The following is a 26,893-nucleotide window of genomic DNA, read 5'->3' on the forward strand; positions in this document are numbered from 1 at the left end:
GAAAAAGAAAAAAAGGAATGGCTATTTTGTTCAGTAAGCAGTTTGCTATAACAATGAATAAACATTTTTTTTAAGACAAGGATGGTCGATATGTTATGGTGGTTAGAACAAATGGAAGGATAAAGTTAACTTTAAACTGAATAGAGGAAGAAGGGAGGACAGTACATAAAATAGCATTGTTCAGGGACGATACACTGCTTTCACAGAAAACCCATCATGTTCAATCCACAATGTCTGTATGAATATGGACTAGTGTCAGGATATAAAGTTAATAACAATAAATCTGAATCAATGAATATTTCTGGTACTTGGCCTTTCCAATTAAATGAAGTGGTTTCATTTCACTGGTCTAAACAGGGATTTAAATATTTAGGAATTATTCTTAGACCTAATCCCAACCAGCTATTTGAGGCAAATTATAATAAACTAATAAAACATAAAAAAAAAAAAAAAAAAAAAAATATATATATATATATATATATATATATACAGAGAGATAGGAGATTCTCCCTCTCTCGTTGTCGGATAGAATTGAGGTGATAAGAACTAACTAAATTTATCTTATGAGCAAATCTGTTTGGCAAAAAAAGAAGGGATAAAATTTAAAACTCTACTTCTATCAAAGAAGAGAGGAGGCCTAGGTTTACCTAATCTAAAATACTACTACTGCGCAGCCCAGCTAGAAATAAGGAATCACGTTGGGTAGAAATAGAACAGAGCACAATCAAAGGGATACTCTTATCCATTCTACCTTCCATAAATTGGCAGAATTAATAATGAATAAATAAAACATACTTCAAAAATTAAAAAAAAATAAAATAAATAATGTTTAGAGGCCTAGAATCAATCTTAAGGGCCATGCCCATAGTAGGTAATATTGAATTTCTTCAATCTATGTGGGACAGTGGATTCAGAACATGGGCAGATAAAGGTCTTAGTATAATGAATCAATTATCAAATGGAACAGAATCTTTTTCGCAACTTCGAGAACTATTTATTATTCCTTCTTAAGACATGTACAGGTAATGATGTAAGTGGTGTTGTTCAATGATCAGCATGCAGTGAAGGTTACTGCAGAGGTTTAGCTTTCCCATGCAGGTAGATTTTCCAGTGCTGTGCTCAGGACTCAGTAAACAGGCTGTCTGAACTGTGTTCTGGTCTGATACTCTTACAGAGGGCACATCGACAAGGAGATGCCATTACTGCTCATTTCGCCTTGAGCCATTCCCATAAACCTCCACTGATCACAGCTCTTAGTTGCACTTAGAGAGGACTTCAGAAATGCCTGCCAAAACAATACAAATGTCCTCTTTGACTCCCTGGTTGTTCTTATTTCTCTGTTTCTCTCTATGTAGCTCTATAGTTTTCTTTTCTCATCTTTTTGTTGAACTATTGCCATTTTCTTTCTTTCTCTTTCTGTCTTTTCTTCAACCCTCACATCAATGGGATAAACGTCTAACTGTCAAAACCGAACCAATTATTGCCAAAGATCAAACGTGCAATTTAGGGAATGGATGGAAAAACTGAGAAGCTACAAAATAATCACTCCCAAGAGGTGCAAAGACACTGCAGCCCTTAATCATAGAATTTCAAAATGCTCCTTTTACCAGAGAGCCTTATCGTTCTCTGTGGCATCAAAGTGTTTCTTTCCCTGTTGTATCTTGCTTTGATTATTATAAACATCTGTAAATAGTACTGCAGCATGTCATGGAAGTCACTCTGCACCTTGTATATGCAGACATAATGTGATAATTGTCAATTAGACCTATGATTAATGCTGGAAACACACTACATGATTTTCAAGGTCGTCGGATCGCTGTTCTTCTCACACTACACAACTGTCTGGGTACCATTTAGTTGCTGTTTTGTGCACATTACAGATCTGCAACAGGGGGTCACACATACAGTACATACGTTATACATAACATTTCATAAGTAATACATAACATTTCAAAAGGAAGAAGAATCGCAGATAACTGTCTGGTCTACAAACCACACATGAGACAGGAGTTCTCACACAAGACTGGATTTTTTTCATGTTAAAAATGGTAGCCTGCAAGAAGCTTGCGATCCAAGTTGTCTGTGTGTTTCACATACAGTCCCGTATTTAAGCTCTATTTTTAGTGTGCCAACTTATAATGAAAAAAAAAACAAAACACGTTTTGTCCTGTATTTCTTCTTTCCTAAATTGTCTTTGCTAGGTGATGATCATAAAAGTGAGTAGCAGTCTTCTATCACGCAAGGATAGCCTAATCAAAGGTAGCCAATCTCGTTGTAGTATATTTTGGAGAACAAAATCCAATCACAATTCGTTATCGATACACTTGCAGTTAGTGAAGGCGGAATACATTCTAGCGCTGAGGAGATTAAGACAGATGCAAAGATGTCAAAGAAGCTTGTGTGTGCATTTAACGAGGATCTTCAAAAAGAGTTTATCAAGTTATTATGCGCAGGAAGTTGTGAAAAAAAGAACTCAATGTGCAATCGCGCTGAATGACACACACCCGAAGCGCACTCTGCCGAATTCAGTTCTCTTTGCGCTTGAATGGTGTCAGTCTGGTCTCATTGTTAATACGTAGGTATTAATATGTAACTTTCAAAGAGACAAAATGTGCATTTTTGTACGTTTAGAAAGGTGCTGAAACGTACAATATTGACATATTTATAGCATTGAAATGTAAAAATACTTAAGTTTTTCTAAGCGAATCTTTCATGCCATAAAGATTTATGTATTATTTCCCTTTTATCGTTTTGTAGATAAATGTAAGATCCCTAAACCCCATCCCGAACCTAAATATACCCATTTTATACATAATGTAAAGAATAAAACATAATGGACAGAAATGTGTACACTGTAAAAAATGACCGTGATTTTAACAGTAAAAGACTGTAAAAATGCTGTGGTGAAAAACTGTCAATTGGTTTACAGAAAGTTTCCGTACTATATACGGTGAATAACTGTAATAGATCCAACGGTACATTTAATGTAAAAAAATACCGTTAAAATTCACAGTTTTTGGAAGTGAAAAATAACAATTCATTGTAAAATTTACAGTGAAAAAACGTAAATTGACATTCCCACAATTCCCTGCATGACACTTCACATTTGATATATTTTCGTTGAAATAACTCTGTTTCTTCTTAGTTTTTCTCATTTTTTTCCTAATCAGTTATGTGCATTAGGGTTTTATGTTGTTAAATTAATGTTTACTGCATTTTTTAAATTTCATGCATGTTACCATGATGATGTTTAGTGTGTGTGAATGACACTGTGTGCACCTTCTATATGTTAGTGTTGTCCTCCTCAGCTTGTGGAAAATCTGCTTGTGATGAACTTTGATTCATCATGTGACTCTTATCACCACTGTGTTTGGTGACTGTCAGTGTATTATAAAAGGTACAAAACAGATATTAGTACTTCATTAGGTTGGTAAATTAACATTATATCAGTTAAAGAAATACGTTATTTCACCGTAAATGTAACAGATTTTTTTTTTTACGTTGCTACCGTATTTTTTACGGTAAAGTTCTGGCAACCACAGCTGCCGGTTTTTTACCGTAAATTTTACTGGGATTTTTTTTACAGTGTAGGAAAATGACAGTTTTAGTAACAATAGAATATTAAAACGATATTTTGAACCACTAATACTTCACCTACCCCTAAACCTACCCTTAACAATTTCTTAAAACTACGTACTGTTATAAATAAATTACAAATGTCAATCCACTGAAACACGAAGCAGGTGAGAACCAAAGAGTGTTTGATATCAGTGCCGTAAACCATGTCAAAGATTCTCAAGGGCGCAACTTTCAAATTTGAGTCATAACGAGTGTGGGCTTTGATTGTGACGGTCGCTGGATGAAGATGAGGATAAAGGGCTACATTTGGATCTGTTCCTTACAAACATATGGATTCTAAAGATTTGGAGTACTGCGAACAAATAAAATTGATGTGATTTGGGTGTAACTTATGGTTGTATTGTCAGTTGCTGCATAGGAGAAAACGCCTTTTGTGTCTCACAGCAAACAAACTAAATATTACAAACTGGTTAAACAATTACAGAAATTTTATTCATTTTAAGGTTTCAAGGTGTAGTCTTGTTTAAATTATATAATCCTCCGAAACGAGTTTGCAGCACAAGTCACAAACAGAAATGTTATTTTCATATTAAGTAGATGAGTAAACTGCATTTTTACATTTTAGTGCTATAAATACATCAATATTGTACATTTTTGTGTGCATGATAAGATTTTGTAGGCTTTGCATATACATGTGCACCCCTCGAAAGCCTGAAACCACAATTGTCTCTTCAGTGGTTCAGCATTACTAGTTTTCATCTCTAAGGTGCAAATTAGGGGTGCAACGGTATGCATATCCGTACCGAACGGTTCACGGGGCAAGTTCCAAATTGAAGTGATCATCCCAATGCCTTATGTGATCATCCCTATGTGAGCAGAGCACGCGCATGCCGTATGTACATCCCAGCTGAAGATAATGAGGAAATTACACCGCTCCCTTTGCCAAGTGCATTCCAAACGGCTACATATGACACGTGCGTGCCCTGCTCACACAAGGATGATCACTTCCATTTGGAATTTGCCCCATTTGGTAAGAATATGCTTACCGTTACACCCCAAGTGCAAATATCACTCTAGATGACAATAGGCTCATAAACTAATTTCATGAATCATATAAAGGTTAAATGAGAGACTTTGTCAATGTCAGAATAAACATAAGTCAGCCGTTAATAAAAGGCTGTTCATTCTCGGTTAAAATGGAGAGAACTTCCTTTACAAATTTCTATATAAGATTTATGCATGTATGAATACCATTTTAAAACATAAAACCTTGGAAAGAATGTAGCACATGTAGATTTTACAATGTTGATATATAAGTATACTAGGGCTGGGACAATACATCTACTCTCAATTTGTGACCTGAATCTGGAGCGATTCTGAAATTTTCCGACGTATCGCGATTCTCTCTCGAATCGATTCTGAGCTTAGTTTTTAACAGCAGATGGCACTCTGCTTGCTTCCAGTTCCTTTACACACACCACTTAAACCTAAAATAATTCATTCATAAAGCTAGAAAAGTTTAAAGCGAATTATAAGGGTAATCACAGTGGGCTTAGTGGGCGATATATTGCATGCAATTGTCACACGCATTTCGTCAGTAAAGCCGGTTCCCTGATTACCACTAAATCGCCATCACCTGCTTTCAAATGGAGCGGCATTTAATAGACAGAGCTGTAGTTCACTGACAAGCCACGCAATATCGCGTTCATTTTAATAATTTTAGTAATTTAATTATTAATTTAATTATTTTTAAAGACTTTATTCTGCTGAACACAAAAGAATAAAAAGAATGTTATTAGTCCAAAAAAAAAAAAAAAAAAAAAAAAAAAAAAAATAACAGTGGGGTCCAATCTAGTTGCTGGCTTTCCCAAAGCTTTGTCTCAGTAAATCCCACATAGACATTCAAGTTCAAAGTTTCATCTGAGGCTGTTAGTAGAAAGTAAACAAGATATCCTCAGGCACAATTGTTTAACAGCAGTATATAAATGTAGGAATATTGATTTCAGATTTACCCACCTCTAAACATCATGTAAAACCATTAAGAACTAAATGTTGTTGGCTAATAGCAATTTCCTATCAGACAGAAATTGACTTAATCAAGAATGCCACTTACTTCCTCAGAAAACCGATTTCTTCATTAGACAATTCCAATCTTAGGACATTTCTGTAATCTCAATAAAATTAAATGATTATGACAAATGACTATGATTAGCTGGACAGCCTGTGTGCTACTTCTGGTAATCTAGACAATCATTTTCACCTGAATAATCATAATGAGAAACTTCAATAGCCACTGAATTAAAAATTCATAACGGAAAGGAGAATTACCACGGCACCTGATCAATAGAGACAATGTCCAGACCGTTAATCCCTACCAGCTCCAGCCTATAAGATAATTGACACTCGAATGCTTATCTGCTAATAAAACACTAACTAATTGTGGTTGATCACTGTATTGTACATGTTGTCTGATAACCTCTTCCTGTCAAAGTGTGTGGTTATTAGCAGTATACAGTATATGACACTAATCCACATTGTGCGAATTTAAATTGCTTAAAAAGAAACAAAAAAAGTCTGTCATTCATATAATGATTAGCATGCACTTAAAAACACCAATTTTCTATTAAATTAAAAGTCCAATTCAGTCTAAAAAATGTGTAGAATTTTTTTCTTGTGTCTTAAACAGATTTTGATTTGTAAGAATGACACATATATAATGTAATATACATATATAAGCAAAGATGCATTAAATTGATCAAAAGTGACAGTTAAAACTTAACAATATTCACATTTTTTTTTCTTTTGAACTTTCTTTATCAAAGAAAATCTTTCACAAAAATATTAATAAGCACTAGTTTTCAGTATTGATAAGAAATGTTTCTTGAGTACCAAATCCACATTACAATGATTTCTGAAGGATCATGTGACTGTGAAGACTAGAATAATGGCTACTGAAAATTCAGCTTTACCATCACTGAAATAAATTGCATTTTAAAATAAATTCAAATAGAAAACAGTGATTTAAAAGTGTAATATTTCACAATAATACTGTTTTAACTTGACACGTGTCAGGTTTGATGTCAATTATCAAACTCTATTAGTTACTTTAGAAAAAAAGGTCATACTGTTTGGAATAACTATGACAGAACATTCATTTTTGTCTGAATTATTCATTTAATAATGTTACCACCTCTTTTTAGATGTGTTCTGCATAATAAATTCCTCTATAGGGAGTTCTATGCAGTACCCTGTCCACCTAACTCACATTTTAATGCATTTTACATTTTAATGCCTTTTTAAATTAAAAAAAAAAAAAATGTAATATTGTCTGACGCCCATCATCTGCCAGTACTAATGCAACTGTCCATCTGCCTGTACAACTCTATTAGACATTCAATCTAAAAGACAGCATCAAAAAGGCTTTAACATTCATTCCAAGCTCCTTTCTGGCTCCATGTTTGTTACAGTTAAAGTGTTTAATTTCTGCACCACCAGCAACACTAAATAAAATTTCAAAAATCATTTTGAAACAAGTTTTCCAAACACTCCTCCCATCTGCCATTGGTCAGCTAAACAGATTTTGTCAAACAGCTACAAAACTGAAAAGCATCTCATGATACAAAAATACAAAATAATTAGAATAATGAGGAAAAAAAAAACTTGCGCAGAGATTAGTTTTTGCACTCCTGTAGTCTTTTTATGCCTCACTCCAGTGACTGGCACATCAGGATGATGTCATCTGATATGTCCACGACACAAATCGGCACAATGCCAAATGATCTTGTCTCATTATAACAGCGGAAATGACTTAAAGGTGCTGTAGAACGTCTTTTTTTTTAAAAAAGATGTAATATAAGTCTAAGGTGTCCCCTGAATGTGTCTGTGAAGTTTCAGCTCAAAATACTCCATAGATTTTTTTTAATTCATTTTTTTAACTGCCTATGTTGGGACATCATTAAATATGCGCCGATTCAGGCTGTTCGGCCCCCATTAAATTCTACTGCTCCCCACCTCAGAAGCTCGCAACTGCCTTTAACAGCATAAACAAAGTTCACACAGCTAATATAACCCTCAAAATGGATCTTTACAAAGTATTCGCATGCAGCATGTCTAATCGCGTAAGTATGGTATTTATTTGGATGTTTACATTTGATTCTGAATGAGTTTGATAGCACTCCGTGGCTAATGCTAACATTACACACTGTTGGAGAGATAAAGAATTAAGTTGTTTTTATGAATTATACAGACTGCAAGCGTTTAAAAAAATGAAAATAAGGACTTCTTGTCTTGTCTCTGTGAATACAGTAAGAAACGATGGTAACTTTAACCACATTTAACAGTACATTAGCAACATGCTAACAAAACATTTAGAAAGACAATTAATATCACTAAAAATATCATGATATCATGGATCATGTCAGTTATTATCGCTCCATCTGCCATTTTTCGCTATTGTCCTTGCTTGCTTACCTAGTCTGATGATTCAGCTGTGCATAGATCATGGGCTGGAATATGCAAATATTGGGGGCGTACATATTAATGATCCCGACTGTTACATAACAGTCGGTGTTATGTTGAGATTTGCCTGTTCTTCGGAGGTCTTTTAAACAAATGAGATGTATATAAGGAGGAGGAAACAATGGTGTTTGAGACTCACTGTATGTCATTTCCATGTACTGAACTCTTGTTATTCAGGTTAATTAAATTTTTAATTCTAGGGCACCTTTAAAATACTCTGTCATTTATGATCATACAGATAAGAGTAAGACATCATTCGAAACTGATGAGGATCTATTTTTATTTGTTAAAAATCCTTATACTTTTGTAAAATAAAGTAAACAATATAGTCCTAGGTTTATTTTCCATAAAGTGTAGCGCTCTCAAAAATTAAACGAATCTCAGCGGATAGGCTACTGGCAAGCTCTTGCGTGACATTTGAACTCGTTTTGGGTTAGTGCATAGATTGTCTCTTCTGCTCTTTTTCTTGTTGTGCCAGTTAGCAAACAGCATTGCATTACCACACACCCCCTTCTGGATTGGAGCAAGGATCGCCTGTGACTGACTGAATTCATTGTCTGACTGTTTGCACAGAACCATTACATCTGTACCATGATGGTTCGGGACAAATACATGTACTGTTACACCCCTAGTATATAATAGCTTTGTATGAGGTACAAAGCACAATTTATGTACATGATTATGTGAATCAAATGTGCATCACCCAAAACAAGCCATGTGGCAATCTGTGATGAAGCAGGTATCACTGTGGTAAAAGGTTTTGTATCAGAATTTGTATCGAGTCCAGGATTTGACATTGCTGCTGAGGAATGGAGATGAAGATCGCAGAATGAAGTCTTGAATTTGGGTCTGTTCCTCACAAACGTATGGACTCTAAATATGTGCATTACAGCGTGCAAATGAAATTTATCACTTTTGTGAATTTATGATGCATTTTTGACATATTTTATGTTTCTTTTGTCGAGTCACAGAATACGACTAAATATGAATGCCACAATTTTAATATCGATAAAGATTTGTGCCCATTTGTACATCTAAAAGTTGTTTATACGTAAATAATTCATGTTTTAGTGCTGTCAATTTGTCACTGGGGTGGAACAAAATATCGTTAGCACATTATATTGTTGTCCTTAGTGCGATACGAGAATCGATAGATACACTGGAGTCAAATATCGATATTTTAATTTTAAAAAATAAGGCGCTCTAAATTCAATTCCCTGCTCCCAGCATCGCTACTTCATGGCTCCTAGAGGTGGCGCTCAACACATAACTGAGGGAAATGTGAACATAAGTTAACTAGCCTAAGAAAAAGAGGTTTTTAACGGGATGGCGGATAGCAGTGTGAGTACAATAACAGATGCCAAGTTTGGACTATAATAAAGGGAGAAAACCTGCACTTAACCTTTTCACATTCATTTTGTTTTCATAGACAGATATCGTGATGTATCATTATAGAATTGTCTTGCAAAATATTGACTATAGGGGTAAATCTGTTTCATGATATTATCGGTATCATGAGCCATGTATCATGTATCATATCGTACTCTGTGATTCCCACTCCTATATGTCAGTATTGTACATTTCAGTGTGTATGAAAATGTAACTAGAACCACACTTTAAAAATACAGACAAATACGCATGAGATGACATTGCAGCAAAATACTAATACGGTTCTGCAGTTCATGAGGTTCAAGAGCTGCTTTATATTAAGATGTCCTTATCTCTGAAAGGTCTGATTGACAAATCATCGGCACAAAAAAAGTCTTTCTTGTCAGGATATGTGCAACTGTGCTGTCAGAAAGGTGTGAGATGAGTCTTGTAGTTTGGGCACAGGGTGATAGGGTTCATCTCACTGGTGGTCCGAAAGCGAGGTGAAATAAAGGTGAAGTGAGAAAGGGCTCTTTTAACAAACTTCTCCCACTGCAGGATATAAGAAGTCAATCAGAACCCCTGGCAGGAACTAGTCTGTTGTATTGCCAGCTGTTATTTGTTTTTGTACAAACTTCAGAGTTGGGTTTTATTCTATCAGCAGTCAATCTAATACAACCGCAAAATTGAAAACTATATTAGACTCCCTGTGCAAAAGGTTTCCCCCAATTCTCCAAAATACAGTAAAGTATAAATCAAATTGACAACTTTAAAAATGGTCCTATATTTCAGCTTGTTAAATAAGATGTTATCATTCGCTGTCTAATATTTTTTTCCTTGTTGGACCCATTCGATATAGACGCTATATTGTAATACATACGAGCTAGAGCATCTAAGAAAGGCCATGGATGTTAGTCTGTGATGGATCAATACGAGGCAAACTCAGTCCTTAGAGAGGTTGAATCGAATTGTATCTCACACACTGGCAATTGCCGGAGGGAGGTGGTCCTTTCATATGGGGGATTGGAGCAATTGCTCCTACGGTGGAGAACTGACAAAGAAATAATGAGACATTGAATACAATCTTATCTATCACAGTACATACAGGACTGGTGGAATGTTTCTGCAACTTTCAATCGGCATTGCTGTAGAAAGTCGCATGCCATCTTAAAGCCACAGTCACACTGCAGGACAGAGAAGACAGTGTGTCCAGCTATTAGTAGACATTTACATATGACAACAATGAATATGGAGAAACTTTAAAGGGAATCTATAATGCCCCTTCTACAAGATGTAAAATGTCTCTGGTGTCCCCTATTTTGGGTGTGAGCAAAAACAAAAAATAAAAAAAAAAATATGTCGTCATGTTAATCTTTGTGCAAATCCAGCATTGCAACAACTCCACTACAACAACTCTTCCTCTTTTCTAAAGCAGCCCAACATGGCCTCGACGCCTTTGTTGCTTGTTCTCAGGGGCAAGGTTTATGAAAATTTTAGGGTTAGTGATGTCACTAACTTGGGAAGAGGCTCGTAGTCCCTACCAGCCGTTTGTTGTAGTCCTTAAACAGCGAATTATTTAAAAGAAAATATCTCCCTTTGCTTTGAACTTTGAGCGTCTTAACTTTGCAGATGTTGTTTATGCTCAAACAGCAACATTACACACTAACTAAAGTTAAAAAAGTGAAATCATAAACCAACCAACCTTTTTAAATGCAGCACTGAGTCATTTATTTTTCCAATTCAGCTGTTACATAACCATTAAGCTGTTGATGGCAGGCTTATCATTTGTTATAAATAATGTTTCCTTTTAGTCTGTTTTCATATAGTTCCAAATGAAAATAATAAATCAAATGAGATATAATACCTTTCATTTGTCAAGTATTTAATTCTCTGGTCAATGCAAAAAATAGCCAATATCACATGGTTATTAAAATATCAACCATATTTATAATCAGACAATATTGATGGCTGTTGCTGAGGAACAGGCTGGGTAAACATGGGCACTATTGAATAGATAAACAGCACAATGCCAGCCAACTCTAATAAAAGAGGCTGTGTGTGTCAGCGACTGTGTGTGGTCATTTCTCATAATCAAATGATTTAAACTCTGTTATGACATTCCAGCTATGTCTGAAACAGAAGGCAGCTGCCAATCCCAATCAGTCAATGACTTAACAGTCAGTGTTCTTGTAAGAAGGTACCTTCTAAAAAAGTTATTTCAAGCACTTTCAGGGCATTATGTCTCATGATCTAAGACAAATTTAAGCAGCTCAGGCTCTTTATAAAAACGTACCAGCGTCAACATTTGCAAAATACATTGCATTGTGCACGTTTCGTGGCAGTTTCAAAGTAAAATGTCCAGTGAGTGACGCTAAAAGTGTGTTTAATTTTTTTCTGGAACATATCAATGTGAATATGGCAACGTTTTATTATGTTGGAGTTTGGTATGACCACAGTTCTGAATTGAAATGTCCGTTGAGTGGCGCTAAAAGCTTAATGCTCCATCACGTTTAAGCTAAACCTACACTAAACCCTGAACCTACCCGATAGTGTTAACAAAAGCAAATATGACATTTTTAACATATGACATAATTGTTTTTGAACTCTTGTCTTCGAGCTTTTACCGTGACTCATCTTTCACGTGATTCGCGTGATACAATTCTGTATCAGCTGAGCTACCGAGCAAGCTTGTTACAGTATGTCAGTAAAAAATCTGGAGTTGGGCAAGTAACGCAAACTCCAAAATATATTCGTTTTCAAATCATGCACTATGGTTGACATGTTTTTTCAATGAGCCTGTGCTGCATTTAAGTGATGTTTAGAGGCAACCAAATTAAAATTAAAGGAGTACAATACTTATGTCTCAGTAATAGACCCTTCGCCGGGAGTTTGATTGACAAGTGATCTAACCAATCATAACATCGAATCCACCATTTTGTCCGCAAAGCAATCAGGAGTTAGAAGATTAACTTCGGTGGACTTGAACTTGAAAAATGTTGTGTACTTTCCACATTTGAAACAACATTCCTTTTCATGTTCATTTGATGCTATAAATTAACTAGTAAGAAGAGATGATCGGTTCATGAGCCGCTTGAGCTGAGGCACTACAGCAATCTGTCACAACACATTAAAAAGCACAAAACGGTTTTTATCATTTGAATTTCTTAAAAATATTACACAATTTGAAAGCTGGGACTTTGTTTAATATCATAAGTAACCTGCTCTGTCTTGTCTGTCGACGTGTTGTCAGTGTCCTCTTTGCTCCGTGATGCATTTTACACTGTGTGTGGGTGACAGCGCCATGGCTTGTCGGACAAAGCAACAGTAACTATGGGGGGCGGGTCTTTGCGAAGGGTTAATTGGGACTGGCTTTGCATATAAACAATTGCAGCAAACAAAAAGTGTTAAAATGGTAATTTCAGGTAAATATAGGTTTTAGGTACTAGGTACTACATACTAAATTTCTCGACCAATACCAATAGCCAAATACTCAGAGTGATATCTGCCAATACTGATAATGGTACCGATAGTTTGGGGGTATCATAGTTTCTGCCTTTTATGCCTTTTAAATGAAGTCTTGAATTATGATTGCGCCGAAACGAACATCCTTCATGGCGAAAGGCTAAAATAATTATTCATTATATTTTTAATTCTTATATTTAGAAAGAAATGCAAATAAAGACATTATTCTTTCCATTTCAGCAACTTGTTTCACAGTAACTGGTATCAGTTATAAACTGATTCTGATTAGTTGAGCCGCGTTCGAAGCTGTTGTAAAATTCCCAAAAACACACAGCTGACCACATTACATAAGTTTTGCTGTGCCACTGAGTGTGTATGTTGCTGCATCTGTCTTAGCAACCACTAGCAACGTAAACATATTTGTTCTAAATTGATTTTGTTCATTGAAGCTTACTGCATTATGTAGAAGAGAGAGATATGGAGTGACTGAGTATATCACCTGTATGATAAAAAAATCCAATATCCGCTGCAATCTTGTCCTTTTAACATTTAATGGGTTTTCCCGTTCCCTGCTGACACTGACAGCGCTAGTCAAAGCATTGTCATTTGCATCTCGTTCTGTTCACAACAAGTTTCAATATAAAAGTCTTTTGAGTCACTTGCTCATAAAAACAATCTTTGCCACCATCTAATGACGTATTAAATGTAACTTCTGTTGCTCTCCACTATTTTTTTTTTCCAGCAGAAGTAAGGCTTTTAATGATTTTACTTCATGAAAGTTGCATTGATACATATTTTTTGGCTTTAAAATTTGTATTGTGTGGTAACAGTTTTATAAATGCAATAAGCCCCATGAAGCCGTGGTTTATAGTGAATTTATAACAGCCAAGTGGGTTTTAGGCACTCCACTCCACCGTTATAAATTCAATGTAAACCACAGCTTCTTGGGGCTTATTGCTTTATCAACACACATTAAGGGTTAGTTCACCCAAAAAAGAAATTTCTGTCATTAATTACTTACCGTCATGTCATTCCAAACCCGTAAGACCTTTGTTCATCTTCGGAACACAAATTAAGATATTTTTGATGAAATCTGAGGGTATCTGATCCACACATAGGCAGCAATGTCATTTAACCTTTTGACGTCCAGAAAGGTAGTAAAAAACATGGTTAAAATAATGACTACAACGTGACTACAGTGGTTCAACCTTAGCGTTATGAAGTGACGAGAAAACTTTTTGTGTGTGAAAACAAAACAAAAATAAGGACTTCATTCAACAATTTGAATTTGCAGGCTCATTATTGTCCGGATCCTGCATATGCATCACATGCATGCGTCGTGCTGCTAACGTGTTCAGCTTTGGCCAAAACTGAGTTGGCTTTTGGAAGTAAACAAGGGAGCCTGAACTGAGTTCACTGAATTTCGGTTGCATTCATTAAACAGTTTACTCATCTACTTAATATAAAATTCTAACATTTCGCTTGGTTCTGTGTGACTTCTGCTGCAAACTTATTTCAAAGGATTGCATAATGTTAAATGACAAAATCCTTAAAATGAATAGTATTTCTGTAATTGTTTAACCATTATTTATCATGTAATATTTTATGTAATATAATATATCATTTTAATGCTATATTGTTACTAAAATGGTAATTTCCCTACACATTTATGTACATTTGACATATTTCTTTTATATTTTCTATAAAATGGTTTTGTTTGGGTTTGGGGTAGGGTTAAGAGATCTAAAATTTATATATGAAATGGTAAAATATAAGAAATATTAAATATCTTTATGATATAGAAAAAAATTGTAAATATTTAAAATTTTTTATTGGTAAATACATACTTATGTTTAAATGTTTTCCATTCATCCATATTGTACATTTCAGACAAATTTCAATTCTGCATGAAAAAAATAAATAAATAAATAAAAATACTATGAAGTTATGTTGGTTACATGAACTGAATAAAATCAAATTTACAAATACAAAAAAAAGTCAGAAATGATCTACAAAACAAAATGTAAACATTTCACAGAAACCGACTGATAAAGGAATATAAATTTAGTGCTACCTTATAAATATGTATATTATTATTATTATTATTATTATTTATGAATTTCACCAAAACAGCCCCTGCTGGAAGATGATGTAACTACACCATTATGGGGGCAAGAAGCATGTGAAACAGCCAAGCAACTGCCATTGAGATAAATAAAAATGCTAGGGTGTATCTTTCTCCAGGCATCGTACAGGCATGTCCTTGCTCCTAACTCTGTATTATTACCCATAAAAACTTTTTCATAGACAAAGCCTTTTAAAATAAAGTACTAGGCCTACTGTAAACATCTGATTAAGATAAATAACAATAAAAAGCACCTACATAAGACAGACTGTGACAGCAGACAGCAATTATTATGTGAATTAATGTCTGCATAGTTCAAAAATAAATAAATAAAAAGGGACATTTATTTCACATTCAATTCCAGGCATTTGGCTGATGCAGTTTAGGTACTACCAAACAGACGCACACAAAAGAAATTAACCTTGCGTTCCAGCTCAAATTCCCCTGCATATATTCAAAATGGTAATGGACTGGCACTGAGAAATAGTGAGGCTGGTATACAGCTTCATCTAAGCATTGTGAAACTACTGTATATCCCAAGACAAATGCATCAACTCTCCTGCACTCCGTCTGACTGAATGAGCGCTAATTAAACTCACGACAAAGAAAATTACTTGTCAGTTTATCATCTTACCATTTATTATTCTGTTTTTCCACCATGAATGTATTACTTAAACAGACAAAGGCTATAAGGCATTTAAATAGATTCAGCTGTTTTGTCTGTGCAAATGAACAAGTCTGCTTAAACTGTGCCTAAATGAGCATGACCACGCAAGCATATCAAACGTCACTACTCCCAAGACAATGAAAACCATTCCAGAAAACCAATTTAGGTCTTCATTTGTGATCTGTCTCTCTCACACACAAACACAAACTTTACCATTTCTAGCTCCAGCATCACCGATCTACACCACATTCATGCACGCATCATGACATCCACAAATAAACACAATCTTACGAATCTTTAGCCTAATCAGGCATCCCCTCCTGCATCATTAATTATTCAGCTGTATAAATAAATGCTGAGTGAATGAGTATTTCCGCCTGTCTTTGTGTCCAGGGCCTCTCTGCCATTTTTCCAGAGGGTAATTCATTGTCTCCCCAGCCGAAACGTAGTCAATCAATACCCAATTAAGCAGAGTCTGCCGTTCTCCCTAGAGCAACTGTCCATGAGACAAAGTGCTTGAGGTAAATTTAAATGCAAATGGTGTATAAGGCTGTTTCCACACTTGGTTTGATTGTTTGATCTGAACTCCCTCCATCTGCAAGTTTCTTTTCACATTGTACTGCTTAGGTCCAAACCAGCATCATCAAAGGGAGTATGACCATGAGTACAAGCAGGAGCTGTTTAACACTGAGCTAGAGAATGATTGACTAATAAAGGAGAACATGCCAGTTTGACTGTGGTATTGACATATTTCTTGAATTTGTAAACTTTTACCATACCTTTGACCATGAAATGTCCAGAAATGTCTAGAAAATGTATTGATTTTACCGTTTTACCATATTCCCCGACTACCAATACTAAACCATGAAAATCCATCAATGTCTGTTTAAAAGCATAATAATCTACATAAAGAAATAAAGCATTCAATCTTTATTGTATGAAAAGACAACAATGTCAGTGGTGAGCTGGAGAATAAATGTGCTATAAGTGAAGGGGAAAAAACAAAATACAAAAGCAAATATTTGCAGAAAGTTTTAATTTCCAATTAATATTCGGAAAACCGCTTCCATGCCAATATTAAACAAGCCGTGGTCTGAATTAAATGCTCATGTGTGAAAGGACCCTAAAAAAAGGATACCACTGCCTCTAGAAGGCCTTGTTTGGTTCTATCCTCTTTGGGTTTGAGTTACAGTACGTGTGACCTCCCTGTACTGCGGCCGGAGCTGTACCGCATGCCTGTGGTCAGGGCAGAACGGGCAGCGCAACGCGGAGATGGTGATATTTAAGTGACCTCCACCGTCAATATGCTGATCCACCAGCTGAATACACATGAAAACAGAGTATATATAAATGAGCATGGACACATGCATACCACTAGACCACATCCTGATACAAAAGCCTAATGTAAAATGAATCCTTAAGTGGTCAAAGTACACTCAGGATATGCACTGCAATTAGTAATTTAGCCAACACTTATAGTACACTTGCAGAACTTATTACAGGGACAATCCCCCTGGTGCAACCTGAGGTTGAGCGCCTTGCTCAAGGGCACAGTAGTGACAGTTAATGACTCGCTACTTTTGGACATCAAGCTATGTTTATAAAGCTACACTCTTAAAAATAAAAGTTCTTTATTGGCATCTATGAAGAACCTTTAAAATTCATGGAACCTTTACATTTCACAAAACATTTTTTTATAGAGGAAAAAGGGTTTATTAGATTGTTCCACACATTAAAAAAAATGTTCACTGGTTCTTTGGGGAATCAAATGGCATCGCTGCAAAAACCCCTTTTTGGAACCTTTTTTTTTAAAATTATGTATACAATATTATAATGGTTGCACATACATGTTTTACAGGGTACTTATCTAAGAAAGTAGTGGGCAATAAAAGGTAACCACATGGGTTAAGGTTAGGTTTAGGGGTAAGTTCAGGGTTAGTACCTAGTTATTACCGATTTATTAGTAATAATTACAACAATAAGTACATATACATGCGGACAGGGCTTGACATTAACTTTTATGCTCACCAGCCACTGTGGCTAGTGGTTTTCAAAAGTTACTAGGCACTCAGCAATTTTCACTGGCCACAATTTTCACATCAATACCATGGGGAAAAACTGCCATATAGATATTTTTAATATCTATATTAGCATATATATAGGTATATAGCAGGTAATAATTTGGCTGCTGTCACTTTAAGACCTGACACAAGGATCCATACTCACCAAGACTGGCATTTTGACATTATTTTGTGTGTATTTGACTGTTTAAGCACAAATAAACAGCAAAAAAGAACTCAATTTAGTACTACAAGGTGGATTTATGTGCACGCACTTTGGGTGTGAGAACACAATTTGTGGGATTGAGTAAAAGTATGCGCAATATTCGCAATCCCACACCGAAATTCAAGTAACACCAAAAATATTCATGCAGAGAAAATGAAACAAGTGAATTTGTGTGTCAACTCGCTGTTGGAAAGATGAGAGACCGAGAAAGTGCAGCAGGTATTGTGTATCTATTCTGCAGAATATGAGTATTGGAAGAGTTTCAGATATTTCAGTGTCAATATGTATAAAAAAAAAAAGAAAAAAAAAAAAGATATTTTTGACAACACTACACTGCACTTAGTTTATTATTTCAGAAACGTTTTTAAAAGACTACAGTTGAAAAATGTATACATTATATAGGCTATAAAATTCAACCCGCCATAGTGGCTAGTAAGAGTGATTACATTACATATTACATTATACACGAAATCCAACAGGGGCCGGATTCACGAAAATCTTCTTAAGAAACAAGTTAAAAAAGTTCTTGAGACACATTCTCATTTGTAGGAATTTTCCTAAGTGCAATTCTTGAAAAATTCCTAAATTCTCAATTTTTTTCTTTTTTTTCGTAAGAGAAAATGAAAGGTGGTTATTGCTGAAGACTCGCTGAATGAAAAACACCTTAAAGCCCATCTTTTTGGCTGCCTGCAGATTACCGTATACCAGCTTGACAGGAGTGTCATGTTTTTAAAGCACCGTGTCACCGTGTCAATAGTTATTTTAATAGAGCCTGTCTCAAGATGCAACAGTCTTTCTTTCCCATTCATTTGCACTCCGTCTTTTTTGCACTCTCTCTATAGTGAATGCGTCCTGTATGCGTGTGCTGCCTCTCTAGTTCTAGCTAGAGTGAACGCATCATGTATATGAGCAAACGATAGATCGGAGTCACTTCAGAGTTAGCCACATTCACGGTACTAGTAATTATGTATGCTGTAATCCTTAATATTTGAAACAACCTAATAATTTCATTAAACATCTTACTTCAGGGATTTAAGAAAGGTTGGAGGTTATCCTATAACTTGTTATTTATGATGATTTTTAAAAACATTCTTTTCAGCAATATGAACACTTCTCATTAAGTCTTTAGAACAATCTTAAGAAAAAAAAAAGATAAGAACATTTTTAAAGAGACAGTTCACCCAGAAATGATTTTTTTTTTTTTTTTACTTCAAAACGTGGCCCCCCCATTCACAACCATTATAAACATTATTAAAAAATAATGATTTGTGGACTGTAAAATAAAGTGCTACCACTGTAAAGATACCATGTATATTAATTGTAACAGATTATGTATTACTAGAAATGGGCAGGATGGTCAACTTGTTGACATCCTGATTTTTTTTTTTTTTTTTTTTTTATAGTTTTAATATTTTGTAGCAGCAGTGAATTAAATGAGATGAATGCACATCTTCTCAGAGAGGATTTTAGCATGCTGTGCTTTAGCGTGCAGCATTCTCAGCATGGTAAAACCCATGTCTAAGAAGATGCATCTCCAAACTCATTCTTTTTAAAGCAGCACTGCTACAGCCTTCAAAGCAGCAATTATATTAGAAAATTCACTATATTCAATAATAAACTTAAAATCGCATGCAGGCTACAAACAAATACTACAGTTTGATCAAATACCAACTCAATTCAGAAACCTAGTGGTGTCTGCCTAACACTCAGCTGCCTTCAAACCGCATTACGTTCTCTGCAAGAAGCGATCACGTTAATGCAGCTACAGTACACGCTTGAACGGTAAAATGCACTGTCAAACCGCCTGTCTTGTCAAGATGTTAATGTGAACACAGTTTGTTCAGTGAATGTAAACAGCCAGCACTAAAATTTAACAGCAGCTGTCAAAATATCGGATCTGTGTATTGACACCTGCAATGGCCTGTTGAACAAAGCCGGTTTCCTTTGTTACCCAGGTAAGTTTGAGATTAGTTTGAGCAAACTGTGGTTTTTCAAGCTCAAGAAGATGGATTGGTTTTTAGCTGTGTTCATCACCGTTGTAACTTACGCTACATGGCTAACCTGCTCCGGAGCAGGTTTTATTCTGGATTAGAGATCGCAAACCCAAACTGGACCAATCAGCTGTGAGTAAAGTGGCATGTATCTGATGGAATAAAGCCACTTCCCCTGAATCTCTCGCTCCAAATTAAAGCAGTTTTGAGGTGAAAGAAATTCTTGCTCATCTTTTCCTGATAATTATTTATTATATTTATTTGATATGAATTATAATTATTTTAATTCATACCATATATTCATATAATTATAATAATAATAAACAATTAATATTAATGCTGCTAATGTCCCGGTGCCAGATACCACAGGACATTAGGTCTTGTGTTTACATACTCCTTGCAGAATATTGAAAAAATGTTTTTAACAAAATAAGAAGGATCATAAAAAAGGCATGTTATTTTTTTTTATTTAGTACTGTCCTGAATAAGATATTTCACTTAACAGTTTACATATAGTCCACAAGATAAAATAGCTGAATTTATAAAAATGACAGAGTTCAAAATTTACCTTTGATTCTTAATTCTCTGTGTTGTTACCTGAATTATCCAGTTTACCTGTTACAATAAGCTGTTTACAATAAGCAATTAACTCAAGAGCACGTAGAGATTCACGAGTGCACAGACCAAAGTTTATATCCGAGCGAGAGCACAGCCATGAGACCACTGTAGGCTATATTTGAGAGCGTGCGTCCAGTTTTGTGCAAGAGCTCGCACATTAGCTACTTGGAAGCGCTCTCATGTTACAATCACGTGCTTATAGCACCATAGAAACAGCCTCAAATTAACTATAAATATGAGAAAAAAAATGTCTGAAAGATGCAATAAATTTTTTATTGTTGAATGGAGAATATTACGAGATATGTACATATATATACACACATATATATTATATATATTATATATTATATATATTATATATATATATATATATATATATATATATATATACACACACACATATATATTATATATATATTATATATATATATATATATATATATATATATATATATATATATATATATATATATATATATATATATATATATATATGTGTGTGTGTGTGTGTGTGTGTGTGTGTGTGTGTGTGTGTGTGTGTGTGTATGTATGCATGTATGTATATACGAAAAAACGACAACCCACAGTATGTACCACAATACTCCCATGGCATACCGAACACACCCCATCCCCCGTGCCCAGCCCAGCCCTGGACCATTGGATCTACATGACGAATGCAGCATTGTAGCCTAACCACCAAAAATCGCAATAAGCTCCATGTTTTGTTATTTTCAATAAGAAACAAAAGTGTCATCTTTCAAATTATGTCTATTTTATCACGAAATTTAATAAATAAATAAATAAATAAAAATGGCGTTTTGGCGAATCAGTGTTTCAACGTTGGAAAGACATCAATAAAACAGCTTGTAAACAATGTCACATAGCATTTACCTCAGACGAGTCCACAGCTTGTTCATTCGCCAGGGAAATGAACTCTTTCACTAAATATTTATACATTACATTAGCCTATATATTCATTATATTTTACTTAACTTGTTAGTGAAGTCTTGATTATTTAATGTATGTTTTAATAAATCTGTCAGAATGAAAGCCACTGTGTAAATGATTATATTTCAACAACTAATTGGAGTAAAAACATGAATTTATAATTAGATTTAGAAGTTAATGCAAAAAGAAACTTAAGAAACTTTAAACTTAAGAAAAAAAAAAAAAAATGTTTTTCTCCCCTGCAGTACAGAACTGTGACTTCAAAACTGAGGTACGTACTGAACCAGCAGTTTTGCGTACTGTTACACACCTAATATTATATATATATATATATATATATATATATATATATATATATATATATATATATATATATATATATATATATATATATATATATGATAACACTACGGTTATCATATTCATACCATATGGCCAAGGAGCTTAGCATTCACACACACAAACATATGAATGTATCCCTAGCCATGCTGACGCCGGCCGGTTCAGCACTCCTTTGATCCACTGCTGCAGGTTATCTGGCCTCACACTAATTTTAGCTGGCCTGTTTGGCTACCCTAGCCTTGATGTGTCAGCCTTGGGGTCATTAAGAGAACAACTAGAGCACCTTTACACACACGCAAACTTGCTTTGAATTTAAGGTGCTCCTGTGAGATCACATGCACTATGAGCGAGTCAACTATGTCGTCAAATATCAGAGCATGAGCCTTGTAATGAGGCCCAATCAAGATATGCAGGACTATCTATAGAGGGTCAGGATATTCATAGAGCTCAAGGAGGCAGCAAGAGATGATTTAAGATACATTTGAGAATCTCTATAAATCATGTCAGCATTATGTGGTAGTATAGGAAGACATCGTTTTATAGATTTCAACGCTAATCAGAGAATATTGTGATTTATGATGCTTTGGGGCCAGTCTGCTATATCTCTTGTATCTGAATGGATGTTTCTAATTTAGAGGAAACTCTTAAGGCGTGCCATAAAACATCAATATTTTAATGTCATCCCAGCATCTTTGAAGTTTTCACTGGAACAAATCAGTTCACTCACAGCCATCTTTGTAAATGCCCATAGGCAAAACATCTGAACATAATGGTATCATAAATTTTGCTTCAACTAAAATCATGCTAAAAGAAATGACATGGTACAGGTTGTAGGTCCAACTAATACAAAATCTAGAGCAAATAAATCAGACAATGCATTATCAATAAAGTGATTTCAACTTAAAGGTGGCACTTTCTTTTTATATAGCTAGCATTTCGAGTACTGTATAATGATTTTTACCATTATTTGTTTCTACAGGTGGTTAATCTCCTCTTTTACACTTTCTTAAAGGGTTAGTTCACCCAAAAATGAAAATTCTGTCATTTATTACTCACCTTCATGCCGTTCCACACCCGTAAGACCTTCGTTAACCTTCAGAACGCAAATTAAGATATTTCTGTTGAAATCCGATGGCTTCGTGAGGCCTGCATAGGGAGCAATGACATTTCCTCTCTCAAGATCCATAAAGGTGCATGTTTAAATCAGTTCATGCGAGTACAGTGGTTCAATATTAATATTATAAAGTGACGAGAATATTTTTGGTGCACCAAAAAAAACTAAATAATGACTTATATAGTGATGGCCGATTTCAAAACACTGCTTCAGGAAGCTTCAGAGCGTTATGAATCAGCGTGTCGAATCAGCGGTTCAGAGCGCCAAAGTCACGTTATTTCAGCAGTTTGGCGGTTTGACACACAATCTGAATCATGATTCGACACAGAAGAATCATAACGTTTCGAAGCTTCCTGAAGCAGTGTTATGAAATCGGCCATCACTATATAAGTCGATTTTGTTTTTTTGGCGCACCAAAAATATTCTTGTCGCTTTATAATATTAATATTGAACCACTGTACTCATGAACTGATTTAAGTATGTTTTTAGCACATTAATGGATCTTGAGAGAGGAAATGTCATTGCTGGCTATGGAGGCCTCAGTGATCCATTGGATTTCAACAAATATCTTAATTTGTGTTCCGAAGATTAACAAAGGTCTTACGGGTGTGGAATGAGGGTGAGGGTGAGTAATAAATGACATTATTTTCATTTTTGGGTGAACTAACCCTTTAATCATAATAGTGTAGAATCATTACTGAATGAAGACAGTGCTGTGTTTTAGGAAATGTTTTTATAGTCTTACCTGTCCAGTTTACAACAATTCAAGGATGTCTTATTCACAGAATGCAGGTTCCTGAAAAACACACACACACCACATTTATAGCTGTGAATTATTAAAGTACAACACAAGATAAGAAAAGAGCATTAAAAACTGTTCTAGACTGTTTAGATAACTGCACGAAAGATAATAAAACTAAAATCAAAATACTATTTACTCTTACATGCTTATTTAATAGAAGTCCCTGGACTCCTTGGATTCCTGCCTCTGGATTCATTGATGTATGTTACCCTAAAGACAACTCAATTCAATATCTTCTTTTTCACTGACATATACCAAGGCCATATGGGTAGGTTTGTTTATAACCTCAATTATTAACACTGTTGGGGAAAGTTATTTTTAAAAGTAATGCTTTACAATATTTTGTTACACCCTAAAAATTAACTAATTGCATGGTAGCACTTTATTTTACAGTACGTGTACTTTCCTGGTACATATAGTAATTATGTTGTACATACAAGTAAGAGAGTGGTAACACAAGGTACTTACCTGACATGTATGTACATGGAAACTAATAAGAATTAACATTACTGTACTTACCAATGGTAACTGGTACATGGTAACTATGTTGTACAAGTGTGGGTAATAACAAGCACTTATTTATGTAACTAGTAAGACATTACTGTACTTACTAGTGGTATATACATGGTAAGTATGTTGTACTCACAGACAAGTGTGGACACAAATAATGGACACTTACTTACAGTGTGTGCATTTTAACAACAGTACAAAACAGAGGCTTACCAAATAGTGTTGTTTTCTCACTGATGCCACTTTAAAAAACTAAATTCTCAAGAAATAATGTACATAATTACGATACATGTACCAGGAAAGTACACATACTGTATAATAAAGTGATACCAATTGGATTACTTGGATACTTTTTATGGAAAGTAATGTTGCGTTACTTTTGCGTTACTTTTTCTTTCCAGGGCTGGGATTGCTTGTTTGTATTTTAATAACAAAAAAGTTTTAGCAAATGTAAAGGCCCTTTCACACCAGAAGTGAAATGAATAAGCCTCAGTCTGAAGGAAATGCAAATACATGCCTGTCCAGTAGAGGGCGCAGCTCAAACAAACCTTTCAGCGATGCTGCCATTCCAGATTGCAAAAGAATAGGATACAGGAGACGAAAGTTCAACACTATTACTTTCAGCAATAAAAAAGAAAAAGAAAAAAAAGAAAGAAACCAAAATATGAAGTTATTTAAAGTCATTCTTTTTGCTTATTAGTATGATTGAATTAGATCATTGAAGGTCAGCAGCAAAGACATTAAAGTATATTTGTGTTATTTAACATATTTAATTATTGCAGGTTTGCATAATATTCTGAGTTTGCATTTTACTGTTTTTATTAATTTTGAGGAATATTTAATTATTTTTTTTCAAGTGAGAACTTCAATAACTATCATGTTTACACAGCGCACACAACTCCTCATGGATATAGTAGAGGTGTCAGCCATTAAATGAGAAAAAGTAATTTGAGTTACTTATCTGAAAAAGTAACTTAGATATTTTGTTGTAATTTTAAAAGTAATGCATTACTTTACTCGTTACTTGAAAAACTAATCTGATTACATAACTCATGTAATGCGTTACCCTCAACACTGATTATTAAAATACTATATGAAATGTTTATAGTTTTATTTTACTTTTATTTAAATATAAAATAATTATATTAATATTTTCTAAATTTGTAAATGGACATTTTATGTGTGAACTTCTTGCACGTGTATGGCCTTTGGACATTCAAACTTACTAGATGGAATGGAATATACAATACACAGACACACACAGTATCTCACAAAAGCGAGTACACCACTTACATTTCAGAAACCATTTCATTATGTTCTCAAGGGACAATACTATAGAAATGAAAATTGGATATACTTTAGAGTAGTCAATGTGCAGCTTGTATAGCTGTACAGATTTACTGTCCTCTAAAAATAACTCAACATACAGCCATTATTGTCTAAATAACTGGCAACAAAAGTGAGTACACCCTAAGTGAACATGTCAAAACTGTCCAAAGTGTCATTTTTTTGTGTGTGAGCACCACTGATATCTAGCACTGCCTTAATCCTCCTGGGCATGGAATTCACCAGAGCTGCACAGGTTGTTGCTGGGATCCTCTTCCACTCCTCCATAATGACATCACGGAGCTGCTGGATGTTAGACACATGGTGCTTCTCTACCTTCCTCTTGAGGATGCCCCACAGGTGCTCAAATAAGATTTAGGTGTGGAGACATACTTTGTCACTCCATCACCTTCAGCTTCCTCAAGGCAGTTGTCATCTTGGCGTTGTGTTTGGGGTCATTATCATGTTGGAAAACTACCGTTTCTGAAGGGAGGGACCATGATCTGCTTCAGAATGTCACAGTACATGTTGATTCCCTCAATGAAGCGTAGCTCCCCAGTACCAACAGCAATCATGCAGCCCCAGACCATGATGCTACCACCACCATACTTGACTGTAGGTAAGACACAATTTTCTTGGTACTCCTCACCTGGGTGTCACCACACATGCTGGACACCATCTAAACCAAACAAGTTTATCTTAGTCTCTTCAGATCACAGGATATGGTTCCAGTAATTTATGCTCTTGGACAGGTTCAGCAAACTGTTTGTGGGCTTTCTTGTGAGCCAGCTTCAGAAGAGGCTTCCTTCTGGGATGACGGCAATGCAAACCGACTTGTTGCAGTGTGCGGCGTATGGTCTGAGTACTGACAAGCTGACCATCCGCTTCTGCTACCTCTAAAGAAATGCTGGAAGCACTCATGCATCTATTTTTTGAAGCCAGCTTCTGCACCTGATGCACAGCACGAGGACTTAACGTCTTTGATCAATCCTTGCAAGGTTTGTTCCGAGTGGAACCTGTCTTGGAAAACCTCTGTATGATACTGGCCACTGTACTGTAACTCAGTTTCAGGGTGTTACCAATTTTTTTATAGCCTAGGTCAACTTTGTGGAGAGCAACAATTCTAATTCTCAAATCCTCAGAGAGTTCTTTTCCAAGAGGTGCCATGACCAGTGATCAGTATGAGAGAATTGTAGTCCAAATTTTAACTGCTCTAATACAAGATACGCAAATTTGT

At 35.2% G+C, this 26,893-nt stretch overlaps 1 protein-coding gene across 2 annotated transcripts in view; it reads right to left on the minus strand.

The window, feature by feature from the left end:
- tspan9a (tetraspanin 9a) overlaps positions 1 to 26,893 on the minus strand; it is a 241,296-nt gene that overhangs the window by 159,171 nt on the left and 55,232 nt on the right. For both annotated transcript variants that reach the window (XM_067390091.1, XM_067390090.1), the window contains exon 2: positions 23,764 to 23,814. The gene's annotated coding sequence lies outside the window, so the exon portion shown is untranslated. The remainder of the gene's footprint in view (positions 1 to 23,763; positions 23,815 to 26,893) is intronic.

This window comes from Chanodichthys erythropterus, chromosome 7, assembly GCF_024489055.1.
Source record: "Chanodichthys erythropterus isolate Z2021 chromosome 7, ASM2448905v1, whole genome shotgun sequence".
Classification (NCBI taxonomy): Eukaryota; Metazoa; Chordata; class Actinopteri; order Cypriniformes; family Xenocyprididae; genus Chanodichthys; species Chanodichthys erythropterus.